The 26,881-nt window shown below is 41.1% G+C and overlaps 2 long non-coding RNA genes across 9 annotated transcripts; one reads left to right on the top strand and one right to left on the bottom strand.

The window, feature by feature from the left end:
• Positions 1-8,097: 8,097 nt before the first annotated feature.
• LOC131251520 (uncharacterized) lies at positions 8,098-26,680 on the top strand. Of its 8 annotated transcripts, none has more exons than XR_009173932.1 (6): positions 8,098-8,183; positions 9,003-10,288; positions 11,438-11,674; positions 11,786-11,914; positions 25,479-26,214; positions 26,381-26,617. It is a non-coding gene; the product is annotated as an uncharacterized LOC131251520 (long non-coding RNA). The 8 variants fall into 8 exon arrangements; XR_009173931.1 differs by having other exon boundaries at positions 8,098-8,230; XR_009173926.1 differs by lacking the exon at positions 8,098-8,183 and adding an exon at positions 10,755-10,820 and having other exon boundaries at positions 8,239-10,288; positions 26,381-26,672.
• Positions 24,405-24,794, bottom strand: LOC131251522 (uncharacterized). Its single transcript, XR_009173933.1, has 2 exons — positions 24,739-24,794; positions 24,405-24,649 (listed from the first exon to the last, which is right to left on the bottom strand). It is a non-coding gene; the product is annotated as an uncharacterized LOC131251522 (long non-coding RNA).
• Positions 26,681-26,881: the final 201 nt, after the last annotated feature.

The raw sequence follows: 26,881 nt of genomic DNA, 5'->3' as shown, positions 1-26,881 counted from the left end.
TGGAGCCATCAAATGGTCGAGGCCTAGTGACTGAAAGGCTATCAAAATTTGACATCTTACAAAGCTCAGATCGATTAGCTCAAGAAATTAATCCAAAAAAAATAACAATTAAAACAAGCTATTAAGCTTTGATACCACTTGAAAAGGCCAAGCTAAGAGTCCTAGAGGGGGGGGGGGGGTAAATAGGACTATACTAAATTAAAAAATAAAAGCGAAATTTAAACAAATATAAATACTGATAGCAATAAACAATCCTACAATGTAGAAATGTAAAACAACCTCAAGAGTACAAGTATTGAGAGGTTGATACAATTTTGTTCTAAAGACAACCTTGCACCAAAAACCAAAGGTGTATGGTAGGACAACCTGATTCCTAGAACGGTCAGTGTATCAAAAACTCAAACTAATACAGAGGAATAAAGAAATAAATAGCAAAGGAAATAACTAAGTTATTACAATATTCTCACACTTGCATAAAAGAAATTACAATATTCTTCACAATTGCATAAAGGAAAATTTCAACATCGACAAAATAAAATAAACAATCAATCACCACAAGACCAGAAATTATAGTGGTTTGCTTATGTATACACCAACTGTTTAGTAAAACAACCACACAACTACTCCACCCCTAATATCCTCACATAGGGGATATTAGCGTTTATTCTGAAAATAGGTTTTTCAAGGTTCACTTAAAAACCTCACAATTGTATCTTTCAAATGGGCTTACACAATTCAAAAAACCCCACACTCTTGAGTTTTCTGGATCACCTCAGATAAACCAAAACAGAGATTTTCCTGGCATAATTTCAAAAACCAAAATAATGAATTTACAAAGCAGTAAAATACTTATCTGATATTCTCCTTTTGATGCAGCCCGGAAGAACCAATTCGGAGTAGAAGTTCAATGTAGAAGTTCAATGTTCACACTCATTTATGAAATGGTTCTAGGTTCTAAATTGATTTTAAATTAAATCACCTTGGGCTAGCTTAATTTGATTTTGATTCCAAGAAATGGGAATACTGCAATCCCTCTTTCATATAAAATTGAAATGCAAAATATAAAATCAAATGCAAAGAAAATTAATTAAAGAGAATATAAAATGAGCACTAAATAGCTTAAGAATATCACTAACTTATCTCTCAGAGTGGTGTATTGATTTTGCTTGAATTGGATATCAAACTATAAAATTTGTGCTCTATTTATAAGTGCAGAAATCGCACTCTCGACTAGTCCTGAGGTCGGCACGACTGGTCGAAGGATCAACAAACTTTTGAAAATTTGGGCGCGATAAGATAAGGTCGTTCCACGCTTGGTCGAAGGACCTGCTCGACCAGTCAAGTGGCCTCCACGACCGGTCGAGTCCTGTCCACGACTGGTCGTGTGAAACCCAATTTAGTTGCTGGACTTTGAGTCGAGCCTGTAGGACTGGTCGAGCACAAGTCGAGCACTGTTCATATAACCAGTCGAGAAGTCTCTAGGACTAGTCGAGGCTTTAACAAAAATTTTTGAAAATAAGTAACAAACTTAGGACTGGTCGAGGAATTCTTGGATTGGTCGAGCCAGTCCTAGGACTAGTCGAACTTAGTCTAAGACTAGTCGAGAAACAGTCTATGCACTTATACAGTGACCCAATTATGTATTCAAAATGACCTACCCTATGGTTAATCCATATGATGAAGCTTGAATTTGAGACTTCTGAAGCTTGAATTTAACTAACATTGAAGCTTGAGCTTGAGATTCAAAGTATAGGAACTTTGTCTTGACTTGGAAGAAGCTTTAAAAACTTGAACTATTGAAGCTTGAAAGATCGAATTCACACTTGATGTTGTACTTAAACATGTACATGTAATCTTGCATTTGAAGTTCTTAAAGTAAGGACCTTTGTACTTGTACATGAGATGCCTTGTCTAGTATATGTAGATGCGCTACACAAGACACAGATTTCAAGAGGTTTTGACATTACAAAATTTGACAATCATAGGAGCTAGATACCATAACACTTACACTTCCTCCCTCTACTTCTCCTCTCTCCCTTTTTTTCCTACCATTTCTGCTGGAAGGTGTCTAGCAATGGACTCAGCAGAACTGAGTTTGACTCGAGTTTGCAACTCGACAGCGAGTCAAACTCAGCTCGGTTTAAGCTGGTGCAGCGATGCACCTGCCCCTTTCTCTTCTCTCCTATTACAATGACGGGCAATGCCTAAACTCGGACGGAGTTCAACTTGACAACGTTGGGCAGCAACTCAAGCCAACTTGAGTGAGACCAAGTCACGCAATTGAATCCCAACTTGATAGCTTGGTGCGGTGCAATAGCCACACCACCTACTCTCCTTCTTTCTTATTCCCTTCATCATTTATCTCCTCTTTTCCCTCTACCCTTTATCTGCTACAGATCAAGTAGCAGTAATGGGCCCTGCTTGACTCAGCCCAAACTCGGCCCGGTTTAAGTTAGTGCGACACAACCAACACGCCGGCTCCATTCTCACCTCTATCTTCCACATTCCTCCTTTCTCTCCATTCTTTGTGGTAATGCCCAACAACCTTTGGACTGAGACAAGCTCAACCGAGCATGCTTAGACGCACCAGGCCCAACTTGACTTAGGCGAGCTGAGTTGAGTCAACCCCATGCGGCCCAAACGGTGCATCGCCAGACTCAACTCTCTGGCTTTCTTCTTCTTCTTCTCTTCCAGTTAGCAACATCCAACAATGGTCGCCAAGTCTAGCCAGACTTGGTCCAGACTCGACTCGATTTGAGTTACTGGGTGCGGTGGAATGGCAAGAAGAAGATGATGCCATTAATGGCGTCCTCGCCATCACCACATTTCCTTCAAATTCGACTAAAGCAAGCAATCCGTATGGGTCCTAAAAGGCTTATGGATGGGCTCTTTTGAAGCTCTAAGAAGGTTTGGGTGGTGGGTTCACTGGTTTGAAGGTGGCGGTCATTTTTTTCTTTCTCTTCAAGTTGCTGTGAGGAAGGAAGAGCCCTAGCTCAAGGATTCCTCTCTTATATGGCTTGCACAAAGGTTTCTAAGCCGTTGGATTGAGAGGGAGTGGTGTGGATCGAATCTAGGGCTTCCACCTTCTCTCTCTCTTCATTGGAAATATCTTGCTGCTCGACTGGATAGCTGGTAACAACACCTGCCATTTTCAATGGTCAGGATAGACTGCCCATGGACAGCTAGGATTGAGAAAGGAGGGCTCACGCGGATCGTGAGGAGGAAAGAATCTTCCAGCTGTAGTTTCCATTTCCGGAAATGCCAAACACGACTCTTTTCGGGCTCAGTTTGAGTGCATGCATGTGTGCATGAGTGTGTATGGACGACGTGGATTTGGTCAGCCCCACCCCCTGGATCCTATGAACGGTCTGCATCGGACCAAGGCGTCTTGTATCGATCACAAATGGCCCGCTTTATCAGGGCTAGAAACACATTTTCACTTGCACGCTTGCCTGTTTGCGTCTGTTGTTGTGTGAACACACGTGTGCATGGACCTGCACGAGTGACGTGGTTCTAGTCAGGTCCACGTTGCGCACACGATGGACACCTGGATTATGCAACTGGATGATGATGGTGGGCAACAGAAGCCACAGACGGACGTTGTCCATTTGTCCAAGCACGATCGAAACTAAAAGAGAGAATTTCTCTCTTTATAAGGAAATCACGGGTCAGCCCTGCTTTGACAGGGCTCCCCAGACCCATGCACGGCGGGTGTGCACCAGCTGTGCACACGCAACACGCGTGTGGGGTCCACCATGATGTTTGTGGGAAATCCACTCTGTCTATTTCACCTCTGGGTTCTTAAACGTGGCCCTTGATTGAATATCAGGCACATCTAAGGCCTAGGTGGGGCCCACAACTTGATTTACAGTCCTAATGGTGGTTTTCCGTCAATCTAATGGTCGAATGATTCCGAAATTGAACGTCAATAGTTAAAAGGGTCCAAGGGACCACTCAGTTGGGAATTAGCGGTTGCATTAGGGATTAGATGCCCTAATATGTGTTTAGAGTGTTGTATATTACCATTACAATATTTTTACTGTCGTTTATATATTTTGTCATGTTGTGAGACACTTAACCAGGGATGGGGCATATATAAACCACAGATGGGCCCCACTACATGACTCTTGGGTCCTATTTGGGGGTTTCCATCAACTTGATGGTTAGATCATCTTTAAATCTGATCTCCAAGGCTCATATAGGATCCTAGTCCATTTTAAAGGGAGTTTAACGATCAAATTGACTCACTGTCAATGATCAATGGTCCTAAGAGGACTCCAACCTAGTCTAGGTGCACATGATCAGTTAGTGCTACTATCAAGTAGTCAAATTCACACGATCTAACTCTTGATCATTGATCAAGATGCCATAGACTTGATGAATGGTGGATATGGCGAGTTGGGTCCATTAATCTAGGTCTTACATCAGATGATGTATGGTTAGGTTTGTTTATTAGTGAATTTGAAATCCTAAAATAGGTATATCTAGTGGTATGGTGATCCATCTTGGAAGTCGATGGATGGATAGCTTGATGTACGAATGTGGATTGTTTTCAAGGGTTGGGTTTAGGCTAGAATGAACGTGAGAGTTCATTTAAGCTAGGCTTGTATTTATATTAAATTAGATTATATGGTAACACTCGAGTACTGGAAAGTACGGGCCGTTACAATCCCGGAGTCGCCCTGACGACCATTGGAGGTAATAACAAATCTTTTTTTTTTTTTTTTTTTTTTTTAAGGTTTGAGTATTGAAGGTTGAATGCATGGATCTTTATAAATGAATTGTGTTGGTATAAGGCATTGGTGAACCGTTTCATGGAGTCCTAGCCATAGGAGCGAGTTCGAATTTGACGAATCAACCCAAGGTGCAAACCATTACCTTTAGGTTGTCGATTATCGAACCTATGTAACAATTGATGATTGTGTAGTGAAATTTGAAATTTGTATGCTAAACAAATGAGAAGTTCGTTGTTAGAACATCCTCCATGACTTGTAGCTTGCCTAGAATAAATGATCATTGAATGCATGTTAGAATAGATTGACTCTACTGAAAATTTCATGCCCATATGCTTTACATTTTCCCCCAACACATGCACCCAATTACTTTAATGTTATGAATTTTGTGATAATTGAATAATGCTCCTGCATTTCCAATTGATTGCCCATATTAACTGAGATATCCTGATTTTCTGACATGTATGTTTGCTTATTCCTAAAATAGAAATGCTCGTGGTATACTATTAAATTTCGGCCTATTGGTCTATTAAGTTGGTCAGTAAGCGGAAAAACTCACAAGGGTAGCTTTATTGGATCGGCTGCCCCGTGCCAATCCAACTGATTTAAGCCGAAGACGGACAACCAATAGTAGTTATACTACACAGGATGCTTACACCCAGTGCCAGTTGCACCGTAATGCGCCTGAGTTAGCTGAATTAGTCCACTAGACGACCAATCGTGTGTGTTCACCATGTATGTTCACACTTGCATGAATTTAAAGCATCCCATACCTTTGAGAGGCCTACCATTAATCGTTAGTGGTACGATCCCCAAGTCTCGGGAGCCGGGCATGGTGGTATGGGACACTATGTCCGTGCTGTCGGCCTACTCTGGGGTGACAAGCCTCCTCGCAGTGACCAATGAGCACGGGAGGTGATAGATCCTTGTTTGAACAACTCTGTCAAATTAACCGGCCAATGGTTCCATGCCAGAGTACCATTCGAACGACTAGGGCATGAATGGAATTAGGTGACAAGCCCTTTTTCGTGTGGTAATTTGATTATTTAACAAGCTCGCACCTTAGAACTGAGTGATCATACTCAGTGTTTGGGTGATGACCCATACTGAGTTGATCTTTATACCTTTGGGTATCATGCCTTACCTTTGGAATTATTGATTTGTGAGACAACTGGGTGATATCTAAATTTGGATCATGGATCGCAGGCTCAGAGCCGTTACGGCTGCCCTAAGCCAAGTGATCTAAATAAGGTCATTGATTAAATGAAAGTGTTTAAGTTTTCCCAATTTTGTTGGATGAACAGACTTAATTAAATACTCGGCTAACATGAACATTCATAACATTGCATTAGTTAGGTTTACGACTCGGCAGTCGAGGTCGCCTTATGAGGGAGTGTTGGTCATTTGCGAATGTAAGATGGAGTCGCTATGAGGGGGTGTTGGATGATAAGGGCATGCATCATATCATAATAGCATGTACGTGCATTAACAAGAGTGTCTAAGGACTGTATGCTTACTTTGCTTTTCATTAATTGTGCATGTGGATTTGATAGCTTGTGTAACTTAATGTTAATGGAACCACTGAGTTGATCACTCACTCCCACCATGGAATGATGTTTAAAAACACCAACTAGACCCCATCTTAGATGCAGGTGCCACAGAGTCCATCGCGTTCGACGAGGCGTCCATAGACTCAGAGAAGAAGCTCTCTTATTTCCAGCTCTTGGGTGGGCCACTGTAGTTGCCTTAGGGCCAATGATGGAGTTGTAGGGAAGGTTTTTTTTTTTTTTTTTTTTGTATATTTTTGGACCATGTGTATTCTTACTAGGATACAGCCCCGTGAGCTGATTGAATACCTATCATTTTGACTCAAATGTTTAGATTTACGTTATGATAATTCCGTATTCTTACATTATCCATTTAATTCTTTGAATGTTTATGTACCAACTAAATAAACCCAAATCACTCGCTTCCGCAAGGCATAAGTGACACCCGGGATATTGGGAGTCGAGTTTTTACTCGACCCCCGAAAACTGGGGCGTTACAGTTTATCTAGTCCATGCAAGTTATAGTTGCTCCCACCAAGCTGAAGCTATGCCCTTAAACTTGCAAGCCACAAGTTTGACCTTCTTCATTTTAGGAACTTCCATATAGTCGAAAAATCATTCAACTCTAGAAAGCCAATCAAAGAAATTCTCTATGTGAAGTTGGCCATTGAAGTTAGGAAGATCGCCCCTCATTCTGAATTCTCGATCTGTTCGATCTACCCAATTGCTGCCTTACCTAGGATTTTGAGGATCATGTCATCGACCTCCTCATCGCCAGATCCCCCTTTCCTAGGGATGATCCTTTGGTTTACTGCTGAAACTATCCTATGATCAGGGCAATTACGAGTTCCAGCAACAAGTGTGAGCAAAAGTTACGGAAGATGGTGGATTTCAGCCATGGATAATAACTGTAGTTAATTTACTACGGTTTTCAACTGTAGCTAAAAGCTTCTAACCATATCACACTATATCTAAAGTTAACTCCCCTCTGGAGCTCTATGGGGCTCATCACAATGTGTGTGTTTTTATAAGTCGTCTATCTATTTTACGGCTCATTTTAGGGCATGAGCCCAAAGAAAGAGGTAGATTGAAGGCTTAACTGGACCACACCGTATGAAACTGTGGAGATTAACTTCCTACCGTTTATATCTGGTGTGGTTCACATGGGCTTTCGATCTATCTCATTTTGGTTACTTATACTTGAACAAACCTTTTGAAGGAATGAATGGAGCGGATGAACCACATACGTAATGGTGGGCCCTAAGGAGCCCCTGATAGAACCATCCGTCTCTAGGTCCGTCCGGAGGCAAACCGCGCCTAAAAAATTCATCCCCACACTCACGCACGCCCATTTTGTTTGGACACGGATTGCGTCCTACCCCGCCCGGACAGTAATCCGTCCCGACAGGGCTCCGTGGGGCTCACAGTGATGTAAGTTTCTTATCCACGCAGTCCACACCAAAGGAAGCTGTAGTGATAATGACACCACCCGTGATTGTTTTTACCATCCAACCTATTAATAAGGTCATGTAGGCGTGGATGAAGTGAAAACACAAATATCAGCCTGATCCGAAACTTCTTAAGACCGGTACGTGGCTCATTTTTAGAATATTACCTTAAATTTATCTGAGAAAAGCGATGGACAGCGGGGATAAGACACTTACATCACTGTGGCCCCCACAGAGCCCTGGGTAGGACGCAATCCGCGTCCATTTCGTTCCCGGTCTCACTCCACTGCCTGCCCTCTCTCTCTCACTCCACCTCCTACCCTCTCTCTCCGTCTCTCATCTTCCAGCAACTCTCTCTCTCTCTCTCTCTCTCTCTCTGCAGGATTACCTCAAAACCATTATTCCTTCGCAGCTCATCGCCGAGCGAGGCTCGATTCTCATCGTCAGAAATCCATGTAAGGAAAACCCTAACCGTGCATTTAATGCATCACCCGCCTCCACGGTAATTTTCTTCTCTTCTTCAGTTCTAACATTTCAATTCTTTTTTCAGTTTAGTTCTGAAACAATATTCCTCATTGACTCCTCTCTCTCTCTCTCTCTCTCTCTCTCTCTCTCTGTCTGTCTGTCTGTGTCTCTGTTTTTTTAGAAATGTATGTATGAGTGAAGGTGGGGCATTTTTACGGCACCTTCTTTGTCCGTATTTTTTTTTAAATTTTTTTTTGGTAATGTGGATTTTTAATGAATGAATGGGGTTTGGGTCTTTTTGGATGCTTGGAATTTGTTGTTCATCCCATCAATGTTAATTTGAATGGGGGCTAATAATCACGTGGAGAGGATCTGCCTGACCATTGATTTGTTCAGTTGAAACGTGAGCCACTAAGGATTTTTCTTTTCAATGGTTTTGATTCAGCCATATTGATCTTATCTATGGTTAGAATTAGACTTTATAAGGCCAATCGTTCGCGATATGGCAAGGGTTTAGAGGCTGTTTGGCCGTTCACAATTATTTTCTTGGCTTTCTTCCCTTCTATTGCCAACATTGCTGATTTGGGGATTTTAGGAATTTTCTTTTCCCCTTGCGCACTATTCTCCAATGACCCATAGCCCCCGAAGATCTTGCACTTACCATACATGGATCCGAGTAATCTCAAGAGGATGTTCTCACAATTGTTGTTGCTGTTGTGATGTTAACATCCTTTCATCTTCGGAAGCCAAAAGCTGCAAAAGGAACCAATTGAAGCTTCTTCTTCTTCTTTTTCTTTCTTTCTATGCAGGATTAACCGAGATCAGTATTTGAATACTGAAGAGTCCATTGATGCAGTGGCAGAGGAGCTGAAGGCAAGGCTGTCCAGCAAATCAAAGATGGGTTGAAGAAGAGATGTGATTGAGCCGTCAATTTCTGGTAGTGGACGCATGAATGGCATGTGCATTGCAAAGAACAACCTGAAAAATGCATGTGCCATGCTAGAATTCAGCTATATTTGGTTTTCCACTCCTTTCGATGAAGTTGATTTTGTCCACGTTTCGATGCCCCCGTCAATTGAATTGTGAATGTTGCATAGTATCTCATAAACAGTTGGTCCAACTGATCGCTGGTTTCTGTGATAGGCATTCTCAATGAACCCCGCCAACTGAGTAGCCTGAATGCCACAAGCCTGCCATGAATTGCCTCTTCAATTTCTGCTTGAGTTACCTCCCTTTTCCTGCTTGTTTCAATTAGTGATCAAGAGAAGAATATTATGACCAATGAATTATAGATTTCTAATTATTTAAGAGAATTTTGTGATAATTGAGTAACATTAGCCTGTGAAAGTCACTTAGTTATCCATGACATGTTTGCTATCTTATCAACCATAATCCCACTTATTTAATTTTCTTTTGGTATACCTCTAATAATGTACTTCAATTTATCTAGAAACTTCTTTCTATATGTTTTATGAACTAACGTCTATGTAAAATTAAACCTATTGACATCATCAGATAATCATAAGAGCCTTGTGGCATATTGGGATTTTCAAGGTTTCCATTCCAGCAACTCATATCTACACCCTGATGCACATGTCCCCATCGAGCACCAACATGTGTGCTGATTTATGTTGGTATTCAGCCTAAAGGACAAGATGTTGTACGTTTGTTGTAATAGTAAAGTTGCTTCCATATAAGAATGGACAAGGCCATGATGCTGATGATGAAATTTGCTTTTGTATCTCACTAAGAAGTTCCATTTCTTCTGCTCAAATCACTGTTATTACTGTCATGAGTTTCTGTTTGCTGATTCTCTTGGATGTCTATGAACTTATGCACTGGTAGGTTTTGAAAAGTTGACTTAATGCACTGGTAAGGTTTTGAAAAGTTTCTGCTTCTCAGTGAATTCCTAACTCCTAAATAATGATTACTGATGGTCTATTCTTGAACTTGACATACAGACATATGGCTTCTGTTGCTGCAGGAAACCATGGGATTCCAGTCATTGTTGCTGGGCATTGTTTTGGGAATACAAGTGGCATGGCTCCTCATGCACAGTAATTGATTAAATGATGGGATTCCAGTCATCTGAAAGGTTGTTTCGCACCTTTGTAGGGCGGTTTTTTTTTTTTTTTTGCCTTTTGTTTTTCTTGGGTTGTAGCTTGGTGCGCTATCTCACCACTTTTCTAATGAACTCTTGTTGCTTCAAAAAAAAAAAAAAAAACCATCATGGGCTGCTTTTTGCATGGTTCTCTTTAGATAATGGATTTTGAGTAGTAGCCAATATAAGTAGTGGATGTTCTAATGGACATTCGAGATCAATGGCTACATTGATTGATGAGGGTCAGTGAAAGTCAACATTCTTAGCCAAAATCCTATTCTGATTTATCAAAAGAAAAATAATATATTTGGAGAATCACCTGGCATTGATGTGATTATGCATGCTTCTGATTTTTTTCCTCTAAACTTTAATGGTGTTGAAAATATATTCTCGCTTTCATTTGTTAGACCTTTAGTCATTTTGTTTTAATGAAGTATTTTCACCTTATCTTGTGTGGCAGCTATTGATTGTTGCACATTCGATGAATGCTTTCTTTCTCCTTGGTGATGCTGCATTGAATTGCTTGGTGAGTTGCTATTTTTTCTTGGGTATCAGGGAAATAAAAAATTGTATTGTATCTATTGTGCAAAGCATTTTTTTGAATTTAAAGGCTTTCCAGAGACAGAAATTTGATTTACTGGTAAGACGGAGGATGAACGCTAGGCAATTGGATGGATGTCGTGATCCTGCTCTGTTTGGCCCATCAGAATCTGATGAATTCGCTGGGGCCTTAGCCAAGTTTTGAGCCGTTCTGCTTGCATAGCTCCATTTTATTCTATTTTTTCAGCTTCTGATGAACTTTGGCATATCTGATGTTGGAGACGTACCAAATGCAAAAACATTAGACTCTTTATTTCATTCTGGTTACATTCAGTTGATTAAAAAAAAGTTTGTTACTGTTTCTAAGATGATTCAGAATCTAAGAAGCGAAGCCACAAAGTCTAATGATATATTTTTGCATGTCCAAGAAATTCAAGAATCCGTCAGAATTACATTTTTAAATTATTGCCCAGATTTTGCAGGTGTGCTTAATTGTCACAATTTAACATTTGGGGCCTGCAAAATGTGTTTTTTGTGTGTTAGTTCTGTCTAGCCTTCACCATTGATACATTCATGGGATATTCATTTGTGCATGCCACACAGGTTATCTAGTGCGGATTGGAAGTGAGCTCTCTGAAACTAGGTCGAACAAAGAAATGCCATACTTAGAAAATGGATATTTACAAGGGTCTGAAGGGAAAAGCATTGAATCTCCAAGCACTGTTGTTGATTCACATCAAAAGATGTTGATGGTCTTGAGTAACATTGGATATTGCAAAGATCAACTTTCATATGAGTTGTACAAATAATTAAAAAAGAAACCGGAATGGTTCTATCAAGGTACTCCACTGCTTTGTTCAAATATTTGCGAGATATGATTATGCACTTGCTGAATTATGTTAACCTTATCATTTTGAACTGCAAACAAACACTATGGCACAAATGGTAAAGGCAGTTCGCATGATTTTAGGGATGGATATGTTTGGATCTGCACTGCCCAAACGTTTTGCTAGAGACATTGAAATTGAAGATGACGCACCTAAAAGAAAGCCCTCATTGAAGGAGATTGATGCCTTGTAGGTGTGCATCCTGTCTTAATATATTTCTTTTATGCCCTTCTATTTCCTTTTTTTAAGGTTAAATCATGTAGTTTGGCATGCTCAAAACTCGTGGCAATGACAGATGTTGATAAGCCTTCATACTTCTTTGTCATTTAACGTTTGCTTATTGATAGCATGTGGGCTTTTCTCTAGATTGGTTATAACATGTTCTAGTAGAGGAACCTGGTTCAAATGATGCTGGTTACGATAATCACATGAGGTTTTGGGCTGATAAAGGATTGGTCTACAAGATTTGGTGGGGAAATCATTTTCCTAAATCTTCTCATGGTGAGGATCTTCTATGCCAAGAGTACTAATGGTCGATCGCCCATGAATCATCATGACCACTTGTATTTTCATTTTCCATCGTTTTCCAAGTTGAACAGATGATTCTTGAAAGCAGTACCCAATTGTCTTCTACCAAGTATCATCCAGTTTTATAGGAAGTATGATTTGCATGTTTGCATGGCTATTTATCACAATCTTGGAAAGAGTAGGATGTTGCAGGAGGCCGCCATGCATATCTAGCAAAGTGTCTGATATGGACAGTGATGCAGGACGTGAATTTAAATATGATATGCAAGATTTCAGGCTTAGATCACACCAATTCAGAAACAATCACACAAATTTCACATCCCACAAGAAAATCCAAACATTCAATTAAAGGGGAATCTATGCGGATCCAGGCCTACACATGTTAGGGCTGGATCAATGAAAATTATGAACCAAACAATACTCGAAGGGAAATAGAAATCAACGACACATGCATAAGAATCAGTCCCTAATCCAAGGGATTCCCCAATCTCAATTCAAGGAACCTTAGGATGAGAAAAGGGGCAAATCAATTAGGGATAATGTAATCTGGGGTCAGGATTTATGAAATTATATATACAAGAGAGGAAAATAGGAAGAAACCTGAACTCGAGACAGTCCCTGAGTGTGGACAGCGAGCCAGGTGCGGGCGCACGTGCGCCTGAGGCTGGCCGCACGTGTGGTGGGGGTTGGAATCTAGAAACGGATTCCAAGGCCTTGGTCGGCCAAGCTTGGGCCGCCAAACCCCCAAATCTGACGTCGATCTGATCTCTGGTCTGAGTGTGGTGCTCCGCCGAAGTTTCAGCTCACTTGCAGGCTGAAATCTGGAAACCTGCTGTAATGAAGAAATTTGATGCAACAAAAGGGACGAATTCGAAGTACGGATGGTGGGGGAAGATGGAAAAAAAAGATGGAGGACGGAGGTGAATCAGGATTGATGTCGCTTCGCACCACGGTAGTTAGCCTCTCGAAAAGCTAGGGCTTCGCACTCACTTTTGAATTCTTTCACAACTCACGAAGAGAGCAGAAAAATAAAGCAAATTTTTTTTTATTAACTTCAATGAATCAAAAGAATTACAAGGGATGTCTATTTGTAGGGAAAATCCTATGACCCAAAACTCATACCATGTGCGCAATCTATTACTTGGCGATGGAGTACACTAAAAGAAAAACCAAACAAAGAAATCTAAAGCGTTCACAATGTTCTAAATAATAACAATAAGCAAAACCTAAAATATGAAATCAATCCGACGAGTGGGCCACGATCATGAGATCCCATTATGGGCTTTTCTTGACTATCGGGCCCACTTTTTTGAACAAAAACTTATCTTCTAACTAGAAGGCCCTCCCTGGACGTCGTCATCGAGTCAGATCGATGGTGGGGTTCTTCTGCGTACGTACGTGCGTAGGGGTGGTGGTGTGCGGGCGTGCGTATGCACGATGTCCTCATCAACTCTCCCCGGCTGTGAAGATTTCGCCACTGGCGAAATAAAATTCCTGAACCGCTCTAGGATGTCGAGATCAAGTCTCTAAAGCTCCTTCTCAGTGAGCCACGCGCTGTCTGAAGCTGGTCGTGACTTCCATTTAACTAGGTATTTCTAAAACCCGCCATCCGACATGAAAATTATCTCATGGTCCAGGATATCCTCTGTTTCCTCTCTGGGTGTGTAAAGGCTAGGTATGAGAGGCAGATGCTAGGATGAAAGGTCGGGAAGAGGCCATGAATCAAAGGGTAAGGTTGGGGCATCAGGATGGGTGAGCAAAGGGTTGGACAAAGTATCAGTGGGTCCCTGAAAAGCAACTAGATCCTCCACATTGAATGTGTAACTAATTCCCATGGAAGGTGGAAGATCTACCTCATACGCATTGAGACCGTTTCGCTTTATAATTTTGAATTGCCCAGCGCTTCGCGCGTGTAACTTACGAACGGCCCCTGGAGGGTACTGCTTGGGCCTGATGTGGACCATCACAGTCCCCAATATTGAACTCTTTGAAACGTCTATGTAGGTCTGCAGAAAATTTGTAATGTTCATTACTAGTAGTGATCTTTCGCCTGATTTCTTGATGCAATGAATGTATGTGATGCACAAAAGACTCTGCAGACTCTGATGGCCTATGGGATAATGACATGGGGATAAGATCAATAGGCTTCCTAGGCTTATAACTAGTAACGATTTCGGACTTAGACCTGCGGACCTATTGACAGAACTATTATATACAAACTCAGCTATGGGTAGTACGACAACCCATGTCCTAGTATGCTCCCCTACTAAACATCGAAGTAAACTCCTTAGGCTCCTATTAATCACCTCAGTCTGGCCATTGGTCTGAGGGTGGTAGGTAGAAGAAAATTGGAGCCTAGTATTCATCATGTGTCATAGTGTCTTCCAAAAGTAACTCATGAATCTCACATCACGGTCAGACACTATGGTTTTTGGTAACCCATGTAGTTTGACGACCTCACTAAAGAACAACTTGGCAACATGAGAGGCGTCGAAGGTCTTAGAACAAGGAATGAAGTGGGCCATTTTAGAGAAACGGTCCACGACAACAAATATGGAGTCATGCTTCCGAATAGTCTTGGGAAGTCCAAGCACGAAGTCCATACTGATGTCCTGCCAAGGGATGAATGGGACTGACAAATGTGTATATAATCATGTATTCTGTTTGCTTTGCTTTGTCAGTTGACAAGTACGATATTGCCCTATAATTTTGGCCACGTCCCGCTTGAGGCTTGACCAATGAAATCTATCCTCCACTAGGGCAATGGTCTTGTCACGACTGAAATGACCTGCGACCCCCCCTGAATGTAACTCCCAGACAAGAAAATCGCGAAGGGAGGTGCGTGGTATGCACAGGCGGTCACTCCTAAACAAATATCCATCCAAAATCAAATACTCATTGTTAGCTCCTGACGGACTCTCTAATAAAGACGTATCACAACCCCAAAATCTGGACACTCAAAATACTCTTCTTTGATGCGCTCAAGGCCCGTAACTTCAACGCTCATGGAGTTGAGCAATGTGACTCGACGACTCAACGCGTCAGCAGGCTTATTCTTTACACTAGCCTTGTGTTTAAGCACAAAAGTGTACTCTTGAAGGAATTGAACCCACTTAGCATGCTTGGGGCTTAATTTCTTCTGAGAGTTCAAGTATCTTAAAGCCTCGTGATCTGAGAACAAGACGAATTCTTACGGTAACAGGTAATGTCGCCGATGGTGTAGTGATTGCACTACTGCGGAGAATTCTTGTCATTGGTGGAATATCTTTGCTTCGCCTCATTTAGTTTCTCACTAAAAAAGGCGACAGGGTGCCCTTCCTGGCTAAGTACTCCTCCTATGCTGACTCCTAACGCGTTACATGCGACTTCAAAAGCTTTTTAAAAATTTGGAAGTCGCGTGACTGGAGCTTCGGTCATCTTGACCTTTATTTCCTTGAAGGCCTTCGAGGCGGACTTTGTCCATTGAAACTCTCCCTTTTTTATGCAGTCCGTGATGGGAGCCACAATGGAACTGAAGCCTCGAATGAACCGCCTATAAAAAGTGGCTAAGCCATGAAAGCTGCGCACCTTATGAATATTGTGGGGTTCAGGCCAATTAACGATGCCCTTGACCTTCTCGGGATCCGCCGATACGCCCTCAGCTAACACAATAAAACTTAAAAAGATCACACTACTAGATAAGAACGCGCACTTCTTTAGGTTGGCGCACAACTTCTCGGCCCTAAGGATCCCACAAACCTGCCTCAAATGGTTGAGGTGTTGCTCCTTAGTCATGCTATAAATCAAGATATGATCAAAGTATACGACCAGGAACTTCCCCATGAAGGGTCTCAACACTTGGGTCATCACACATGAAATTGCATGGAGCATTAGTTAACCCAAAAGGCATAACTAGCGACTCATATATCTCATCCTTCGTCTTGAAGGCCGTCTTCCACTCATCACCAGGGTGTATACGGATTTGGTGATACCCACTTTTGAGGTCGATTTTTGAGAAGATAGTAGCATTGGCCATCATATTTAGCATATCATCAAGACGCGGTATGGGAAATCGATACTTGATTGTGATTTTGTTGATGGCCCTACTATCAACACATCCTCCATGTGCTATCCTTCTTAGGTGTAAGAAGGGCTGACACGGCACACAGACTCATACTCTCTCGAATGAAACCCTTCTCTAGGAGTTCATCAATCTGCCTCTTTAACTCAGTGTGCTCCTTCGTATTCATTCTGTAATGCGGGAGGTTTGGTAGAGTTGCCCCAGGGATTAAATCAATGGCATGCCCTATATCCCTCATATGGGAAAGCTCATTCAGTAAATCATCAGGAAAGACATCACGAAACTTATTTAATGGCCTCAGGGGGTAACTCTACGCTGGTCTCTGGTATACTCTCCCTAGCCACAAGGGCGTATATCATTGAGTCTGCCTCTGTCTCTCGCTCAAAGTCTTTTGCATTCAAAATATGGAGCGGTTTGGACTTGAACTTCGACTCCTTCACTTCTTTTGGGCCGCTCACATCACTCTATGTGGTGAACTCTTTTCCAGTTGTATTCTTGGGTGGCAGAGGATTTAGCTTGACCTTCTTACCCTCAAACCAGAATGTACACATATTTGAACGACCAAATATGGTAACATCCATGGCATAGAGCCACGGCCTACCTAGAATGATATGACCCACATCCATAGGAACAACATTACACAAAATTGTGTCTTTATAAGATCCGAACTGAATAGGGACAAGACAGCGGTGCGAGATTGGAATGGATATTTCATCAACCTAGGAGACTCTATAAGGCTGAGGATAGGCTTCCAGCTTCAAGCCCAAATGACTCACAGTGCTAGTCGATCCCACGTTGACACAACTACCACTATCCACGATTATCTTACAGCTCTTTTCCCCACATTTTGCATAAGTGTAGAAGATCGTGTTGTGGCACCAGTCATCAGTGCTCTTGGCTTGAGCCAGGACGCAACGCACAATTGCGAGGGTCACAGACTCTTGTGCTCCCTCTTTCTCATCACTAGGGGTTCCGACTGGCTCATATTCCTCCTCCTCACTATCACTCTCTGGGGGCACTACTACTACTTGCCCATCAATAAGGAATACTTTGGTGCCCTCTCTCGTGCTGCACTGGTGAGCAAAATGACCAAACCCCTGACACCTAAAACACCTAGTGGCCCCACTTCCATGTGAACTAGACCCGACAATTTCTTTACTCTTATCATCCTTGGGTCTGGGCTGAACATTAGGGGAATGTTTGTTTTGGAATCCCATGTTAGCTTTAGCCCCAGAGGAGTTGGCCTTAGCACCGGATTCACGAAAGTCAAACCACCTTCCCACAGATGCTTTAAGGTATTGCTTGACATCTAACACTACTTGGTACAACTGTTCGATAGTGTGTATGTCTTTGGCGAGCAATTTTCTCATAATGTCATGACGGAGGCCCGTTTTAAAACGAGCAAGGGTGAGTACGGGGTCCTCATCAACCTCACAGCGGGTTAAGTACTCTTTGAATTTCTCAATATAATCAGCAACACTCATGGAACCCTGTCGAAGAGACTGCCACTCCTCAATCAACTGCAGGCGATAAGAGAAAGGGAGGTACTTCTCTTTCAGTGTTTCTTTCATTTCTCCCCAAATGGACATTGGGAGTTTCCTTGCTCTTTCTTTTTTTCGCTCGACCATCGCCCAAATCCTCTTTGCTTGACCCACAAGCTTCATCTTGGCGAATCGGACTCGTCGAGCATCCGACATATCATACTACTCAAAATAGTGGTCCATATCCGCCAACCAATTTAAAAAAGCTTTAGGGTCTAAGTGGCCATCAAAAGTAGGGGCATCTATTCTAACTCCCTTGAGGAGTTGTGCATCTGGGTCATATTGGTCATGATGTCCCTCACGGGATGGGTGCACAGGTGCATGCCCATGACCAACTCCTTGGACCCCTCCATTTCTTGGTGTAATCTCCTCACCACCTGCCTGAGAATGGGCATCTTTCCCAATGGTGGGGTTTGCCCTGAGGGAGACCTCTATTTGAGTAACGCGATCATCAAATTGGTTAAGGTGTTGATGTATGCGTTGTTCCAAGCGCTTAGACATAGACTCAACCTGCTGGTATGCGTTGTTCCAAGCGCTTAGACATAGACTCAACCTGCTGGGCTAACTTGGTCATTGATTCTTGTAGTTGCTCCATGTTTAGAGTAGGGTGCAAACCAAAACCACGACTTGTACGTGTGGACATACACAGGCTAACTCAATCTTAAGGACCTGCTATGGCAACTATATGCATCTAAAAAAACTAAATGACCCTACGAGACTCTATATGAAGGAGACTACACACCGTTACTAAAATTCAGCTACATATATCAAGGACTACGGTTTTCTAGCAGCTATATATGATGGATTGGATGCATGAAGGACTCAAATAAACTAAACCCTAAATATGTGATGAATTCCCTACAAGAACCCTAAGCTCTGATACCAAATTTGATGCAAGACGTGAATTTAAATATGATATGCAAGATTTCAGGCTTAGATCACACCAATTCAGAAACAATCACACAAATTCCACATCCCACATGAAAATCCAAACATTCAATTAAAGGGAAATCTATGCGAATCCAGGCCTACACACGTTAGGGCTGGATCAATGAAAATTATGAACCAAACAATACTCAAAGGGAAATAGAAATCAACGACACATGCATAAGAATCAGTCCCTAATCCAAGGGATTCCCCAATCGCAATTCAAGGAACCCTAGGATGAGAAAAGGGGACGGCGTTGGTGTTGGTGTAATACTTACCCAATTGTCAGACATTCCACCTAATTATACATGGACAAATGGTTATTAACAGAAAATAAATTAATGTATACCATTCTACTACCAAATATATTCGACATGAAGACTAAATAATCGTATTAAGAAAATATGTTATATCAAAATGACTGGGTGCCAACTCGAATATAATTTCTTATACATGTATACAAAGTGGTTTAAATGTCTTTCTCATCAGTCAAAGTATTTATGAAATAAAATTCTCTTATCTATTCCTACTATTTAGTTGGGCGTCCACCCACATGCGCTCTGCAATCTGATCACGAGCTCTCATCCAGGCATCTTTCTCCTGCTGGGTCACCTGAACTAGCCACTGCCGCTTATCCATTGTTGATACCTCATTTGGTGTAAGATTACTCTCAGAGTCGCCCACAGATATTCCAACATCTTGTAAATCTTGGTCAGTTTCTTCTTCCCGACGAATGAAATTATGTAGCACACAACATGCTACTACAATCTTGACTTGTGTTTCAAATGGATATTGTGCGGCCGTCTTCAAAATAGGAAATTTGCCCTTCATTACACCGAACAACGCTCAATTGCATTACGCAATTGCGCATGTCGGTAGTTAAATAACTCCTTCATATTCATAGGTGCTTTTCCAGTTCGATACTCTTGCGGATGGTATCGAACGCCGCAATAAGGCACCATGAAGCCAGGTGAGTGAGCGTATCCCGCGACGACGACGAAATATTTTCCTACATCATGTTAAATTTGTGGTTTTGGTATTAGTGTGTTGAGTATGATGTTACGGTGGAAAACATTGCCAACTATTGGTGAAAATCGATTGCAGTGGATCATCACTTTGCATCAAAGCGTTATGTAGGACCCTTGCATCCAAAGCAGAACCCTCCCACCCAGCTAGCACGTATATAAATGTCATGTCAAAAGAACAAGCAGCAAGTACATTTTGAGACATGATACCCTTCCTGTTGCGAAAACTTGGGTGCTGAGATGCTTCCACATGAGCGGGAATATGCGTTCCGTCAATTGCACCAACACAATCCTATCCGGCATTATGTCATATTTCATTCATAAGACAATATGTAACATGTTAGCTTATTCGAAAATAACAACAGAAGAGTCCTACATGGAAAATGGTACCTAAAAATAAGTGGCCCAGTAGGGATTTGATTGAATCTTAGCGGGGGTGTCAATACCGGCCTGCTTAACAAATTCAGGGTATAAAGACACTATCACATCTAGCACATAGTGAAAGTGACGACTTGCGGTTTTACCTGAACGTATGAACCTGTGTCCTATCACGCGATTACGCACGTTATGTCCAATTGTATGTAGGAAGATGACTAATTGTTCCTCAAGACTAACGTTACGAGCATCGCGAAGTTGCGTCCTCTCACGCAATATATTACATAATCGGAAGAAACTTTCTCATTTCATCCTTAACTAAGTAAGACAGTCCCTGTCATTTACACGAATGATAGAGTTGATAAATCTTGTCCTATCATCATGCCCTTGACGCGCCGGTTGTCTAAACATATAGTGATGACAATATTTTCCAACAGCATCAATGCATGCGGCCACTGCAAAAACCACAACGGAATCAGCCAAAGTGTTTGTCATCGTTGCTATCCATGATCTAATGCTCACCTACACTTATGGATACAACATACTATAAAATCACCTCTGAAAACTATACTTGAATCTTCACTATCAACTGTTTGATCAACTCACCATATTTGATTTTTTCACTATGATTAGTAGAAAAGAGTTGTAGCTCCTCCAAAGTACTGTTTCTAGATGAGTAGTGATCTATAGGACAACTATGTATGCACATGTCCACATAGCGGATGTACATGATCATTTTGTGAAAAAATTGTTGTTGGATGAATGTGGAAAATGAAAAGGACACCATAAATGGCAAATGAGTTAAGACATACCTGTTGAATATTGAATATGATTGAAATAAATATAAAGGGTGAGACTTTCCGCCCAATTATGTGAAGAGTAGGATTTGCATGCAATTCATGGAAAATGAGTTTATTTCCCTTTACTACACAGAAGTTCGACAATCTCATATAGAAGATATTATCATAACCAGCAAATAAAACCCAAAAACCACTATGGGGTCAGTCAGCTCCTGGAAATCAAACTCGAATGGCTGCCAATTTATAGGGTTTTGGAGACCCCCTTGTACCTGGCCTATCGTACAATCTCGCCAGCAGGCCTCACATGCATGTTGATGAGGATATGAATGTTTGTCTGCGAAAGCAATACGAATGACAGAAGCCAACAAGTCTCCTAGCAATAACAACTTTGAAGTAGCATAATTGCAATTTGGAGGTGTCAATCGCAACTTCAAAGTAACATAATTGCAATTTGGAGCCTAGGCCCTCAACAGGCCTTCAACTTAGATGACTAAGCAAGTAGAACCTAGCTGTTTCACCGTTTGACTGACAATTAGAATGCAATTCAATGAATTGTGTATCCAAATGCACTCTTCAAGGCCTGTTTGCGAGGGCGGGAGCTAATTTCAGACCCTTTTTAGATACCAAGTCCCAAATGATTTGAATCCAGAAAAGACAAAAAAAAAGAGGCCGTTTGGTTCTTCCTAAAGTTTCTGAAGGAAGCAACAAGATTCAAAACTTCCAAAAAAATTTTAAAATAAAAATAAAAATGGCATGGTTTCATAATACAGATGATGCTTGTATAATCCTAATCAGACGATATCAATAATAGAAATAAAAACAGCACCAACTCCTATAACTGCTCCCTAATGCGGAGGTGGTGTCAAAGATGGAGTCTTTCCTTGCAAGATTCGAATCAAGGACTCTCTGAGACAAGAAGAGTACCATTGGATTGAAGTCACCAGCCCTGAAATAGAACTAAAAAACTGATTTCATGTATTTCATTAATTAAAACTGGCCTGCCATCTTTACAATTCAAAGTATGCTACATCATATATAGAGCCATGACAACCTACAACCATAAAACTATGTCAACAGCCCTGCTTGTAGACATAAAAAATCGAAGGCTGAGATGTGTTTGTTCCACTGGGGCTTGTAGACAAAAATAAAAATAAAAAAATCGAAGGCTGAGATGTGTTTGTCTAATAGGTTCTGCAAAAGAGTGCCGTGGCAGTTTACATCGCACGTGATACAAACAACACAAATTTCTGTTTTTAATTTCGATTATTCTTGAATAGTTGGATTGAAATTAGGATTCTAAGACTTCTGTAATCTTGATTGGATGATCTGGATTTATTTCTTAATGATTTTCACCAGCGTACACAGTTTTCGCTCATTGATCTAGAACCATATATGACTTATTCATCATGTTCCAATTAGTTATAACATTGCATATTGAGGCCAATCAAGTATGCATATTTGGGTCCTGTCATGACTCAATCTAATAGGGTCTTGAAGAATGAAACCGATACATAACCCAAGTTAAAATTGTATTGCCACAATCAGGTCCAAGTTGTGCCCTAGGCCTGATCCACAAGAGCACTCAACCTAAAAAAAAGGAGACATAACCCCCATCCACCATCAAATTCACCATACCAAAATTGGAAAAACTATAACAAAGGCACCAAATGCCCTTTTTACTCCAAGACGATAATAACAACGTAAAGCAATGCAACCCAGCAAGGATACCCCAAAAGCAACTAAAAAACAAAAAGAATGCAAAGCAAAGGCAAGAACACCATCCAAATCCAAATGAAAACAAAAGCAAGGAAAAGAAAGTGGAGCAGAGATTCTTGCAAGAACACCATCTAGTAATGTAATGGAGAAGGAATGCAGGAATGGAGAAGGCATGGCGGGGCCCAAGTCTCAACCGCAACTCAGGTGATTCTTCAGTTGCATTTTTAGAGAATCAGATATATTAGTTGTGTTTGTATGTGTGTTTTATTTTCAAGTCTTCGAAACGGTTTTATTCGAAATCAGATATGGTTGAGAGGAAAGCATCAGAAAGTAGGAAGATTATCAGCAAGCAGCAGGATAACAAGTCTACTCACTGCGAACAACATTGTTTTATGTGGGACCGAGACTGGATTGATCAAGGTGAGTTTATCTGATATGCATCTAGTGTTAGGCTGTGTTTGGATGCACTATCCAATTGAATTGCAATAACTAGTTCAGTTAGTGCATAAATCCAAGAAGTAGATTTGGAAAGGAAAACTCAACAACTGAGGAAACTGTGGAAAAGAATAGTGTTTATTTTATTTTATTTTATTTTATTTTTTGTGATTTCTAAGCATTCCATCTACATGCCTACATATTTCAGTGTGGCAAACAGGTACAATATCCAAGCTGTCAATCAGGTAGGTCTCACCACATGGATGTTCTCACCCAAAAATAAATCTAGTGTGGCAAACAGGTGCAATATCCAAGCTATCCATTACATGGGTCTAACCCAAAAATAAAGCCAGTCCACTCAGCTGGTGCACCATGATGTTAGAATCAGGTAGACAGGATAGAAAACTTCAACCAAGTTCGTTTCTCAGCTATTAGACCAGACCCGATTCTTGGGCCATGACATCCAGTAATGCCCATCTGATGGATGAATTGGATCTCAAACCTCTATTTTCCAAGACCGCACACACATGTGGGCATGTACATGAACTGCCTCGTTAAGACTTACAATTCAGCATTGGAACTAGTTATCGCAATTCAATTCAATAGTTCTTCCAAATACAGCCTTAAGGTTGACAAATACCTATATAGTTTTTTTTTTAATTTTTGGAGGAGATTTTTCCCATAGACCACTTGTAGAGAGAGAGAGAGAGAGAGAGAGAGAGAGAGAGAGAGAGAGCATTTTCTTTTGTGACTAACATACTTCTTCTTATACATCAAGCAACCATCAAAAGAAGGTACAACCAACAAACTTACACAAGCTGTTTTCATTGGAAAACAGAGTTATACATCTAAAACTCATCAAATAACCCCAAACATCACAGAAAAAAAAAAAAAAAAACACATCTAAAAATCGTCAAGTAACCAAACCACCTGCCTACTAGTCGTGTTTCACCCTGACCTAGAAGCAGTGAATTGATCTTCAAGTTAAACTACATTCTTCTGCCATTTCCTGCAATAACAGACATCCAAGAAGAGTAGGAAATATCACTTATCAGAAAGCCATTTTCACATTTACAAGGGGTGTAAATCTATGCCATTGGTAAAATATAAAAAATACATGAGAAGGCCAACCGAAATTGTAAAACATAATGTAATAACCATTAGACAGAACCTAACAGAACCGAACAAATGACAATAACAAATTAAGATCGAAAAGAAAACAGATCACTGCCACTTTTTTTTTTTTGATCTAAAGGGCATCCCTTAGACACAATCATGTGTATAAGTGAGTTTTAAGAAACGATGAATTACAAACCGTAAACAAAGCAAGGAAAACAGAAGAGAATGCACGTCTAACTACCCAATTGGAAGTCCCTAGAAATTGCAACTGTTTGTGCAGTTTCAGCAGAACTAAACCCACTTGCGTTTGGGCTGGGTGGGAAACTGGAACCACACCCAGTCCATTGCAAATCATGGAGCATCCAAACAGTCTCCTAACATAAAACGAGGTATCGATGCAGGCTTCATTGGAGTAAAAAGGGCATTTGGTTGCAATGGACTGGGTGTGGTTCCAGTATCAATTAAGGTCACAACGTAAAGCAATATCCAACCTCTCATGACATGGATCAATTTCTGCTCATATCAAATAAGATCAGGTAGGAGTTTTTTTTTGTTGAGGACTCTACTTCTTCTTTACTCTGGAGAGACACTGATGAATCCATCCGTGGCCCTTCCATTGAAATGCTATGAATTTGGCTGTCCTGAGAGAGCTTCTCAAAGGACTTAAACCTCCAACCATCGCTCAATGAAGCAGGCTTCATGGTCAGGGCTTGGATGACAATCTGTCCCTCAAGCATGCTAACCATAGAAAACATAATGGGGACAAGGATTCCGAAAACCAACCTTCTGATTGCAAGGATGGCTGATTGCCCAGGGTAAGTTCCTCCTCCATCTACGACGAATCCTTCTACTGGGGTTAAATAACACACGCAATCCTGCCATTTCTACCCATTTCCTGCAATTACGAGGAAGACAGACGCAGGTCTTTACAGCAGGCGAGAAGATAGGCTGAAACCCATCGCGCTGGCTCTCGATGACGTATTGGGAAGGAAAGGGGTGCGGCTCGAGGGTTTTCGATGTCCCACCGACTCCATTGCACCAGTTAGACCTTGTTAAATCGCGGAGAGACAGACACCATCCAAACACGCGTCCGTCCATCTTATCTGGGATTAGTGGATCCCATCCACCCTAATACGCCTTACCGCAAATACCCAAACTGGCCCTTAACTGAATGCGGTGGAAATGGTGATTTGACGATGATGAGATGTTTTGTTTGTATGATATTTTCTAGTGCTTGTGGGAGATTTGAGCTTGGATCCATTTGTGAAGATCACTTGGGATAAAAGTCAGGTAGGTTCATTCATTTGGCAGCCACACGCTCAAAAACAATATTCTGTTTAAAAAAAATCGGTAGTCTTACATGTGTGGTCCATCTAATGAATGGATCAGCCTGATGCTCTTACCTTTTTGCACAGCTCTAATGTCCCATATGCATTTGTGCTGCATTTAAATGTTTGTGTGGACTATGGAGAGGTCTTAGGTCTCTGGTTCAAGCCCAGCTTACCTATTCAAAAACTTTGTGCCGATTTGGATTTTTCATGGAACTATGCACTTCAAAGAGATTTGTTAGTTACCAGATGCCAACTACTCAGAACTCCTCTTAAAGCATTGTAATCACTAGTTAGTTTGATCTAGCTGGACAATGAGGATGTTGAGAAACCAGTTTCAGATTACTTTGGTGTGATTGGAGATGGTCTGAAGAATTTTCCTCGTTTCTCCTGGTTCTACCAACATTTTCATGCTTTTATGTCTTAACTTGACACTTTTCCATACAGGTATGTATCTTTGTGGTGCTCGTCTTTTCAGTCTTATTATTGATTTGTCCTTCAAATAAATTATTTGACCATGCTACTTTATCAGTGATCCCTGCAATGCATGTTGCTTTAGGAAGAGGATGAATCAAGAGTGAAAATGTCTTTTATTGTACCATGTGATCTTCACCAGCAAAGGGTTTGGTTTGATGCATGGTATGATTTTCGCTGGTTTATCGTGTAGCAAACATTCCCCGAAAGTGTATTTAGATAAATGAACGGTTGAGATTCATGAAAGGCATTAGGTGTGCAGTATAGATTTCCTTGTGTATGATTGTTCCGTTCATATAAGTAATTATGATCTTGATTTTGGTTTCTGCAGGGATAGAAGCAATTCCAACTTGGATCACTTGAAGCTACATTTTTTGTAGGCCAACTAATAGCTACTGCTAAGTTGTGACCTTAATTGGAGAGGTACTATAATATGTTGATTTGTAAAATGGAAATGGAAATAAAAGTGTTGAATTTCATGCTAACTTAATGTTGAAGTTTAGTTGTTTTAAACTTGTATGTATGGCGTCCGCTAGGGCTTTGAATCAGGTTTCTTTTTCTGTTTTTTTCCCATCTTTTTTCCCCTTTGTTTCTTACTCTCATGTGTAAGAGTTCATAGTGCCAATGTGGCCACTAGAGATCACGATCATATGGTGCCCCATGGGCCCCATCGGTGGGGATGGTGGGATGATCAGAGCCATCCATCATCTGGGCATGAGTGGTGTGAAAATAGGTCGTGGCTTGGATGAGTTGATCTATATCAGGGTATGTACTAGCAAATGGTAAGAGACACTGTTGTTAGAATTTTCTTTTTAGAGATTTGCTATGGATT

Source organism: Magnolia sinica, chromosome 7 (assembly GCF_029962835.1).
Source record: "Magnolia sinica isolate HGM2019 chromosome 7, MsV1, whole genome shotgun sequence".
Lineage (NCBI taxonomy): Eukaryota > Viridiplantae > Streptophyta > Magnoliopsida > Magnoliales > Magnoliaceae > Magnolia > Magnolia sinica.
Note: the sequence above shows the minus strand (reverse complement) of the source record. Positions and strands in the feature narration are given on the sequence as shown.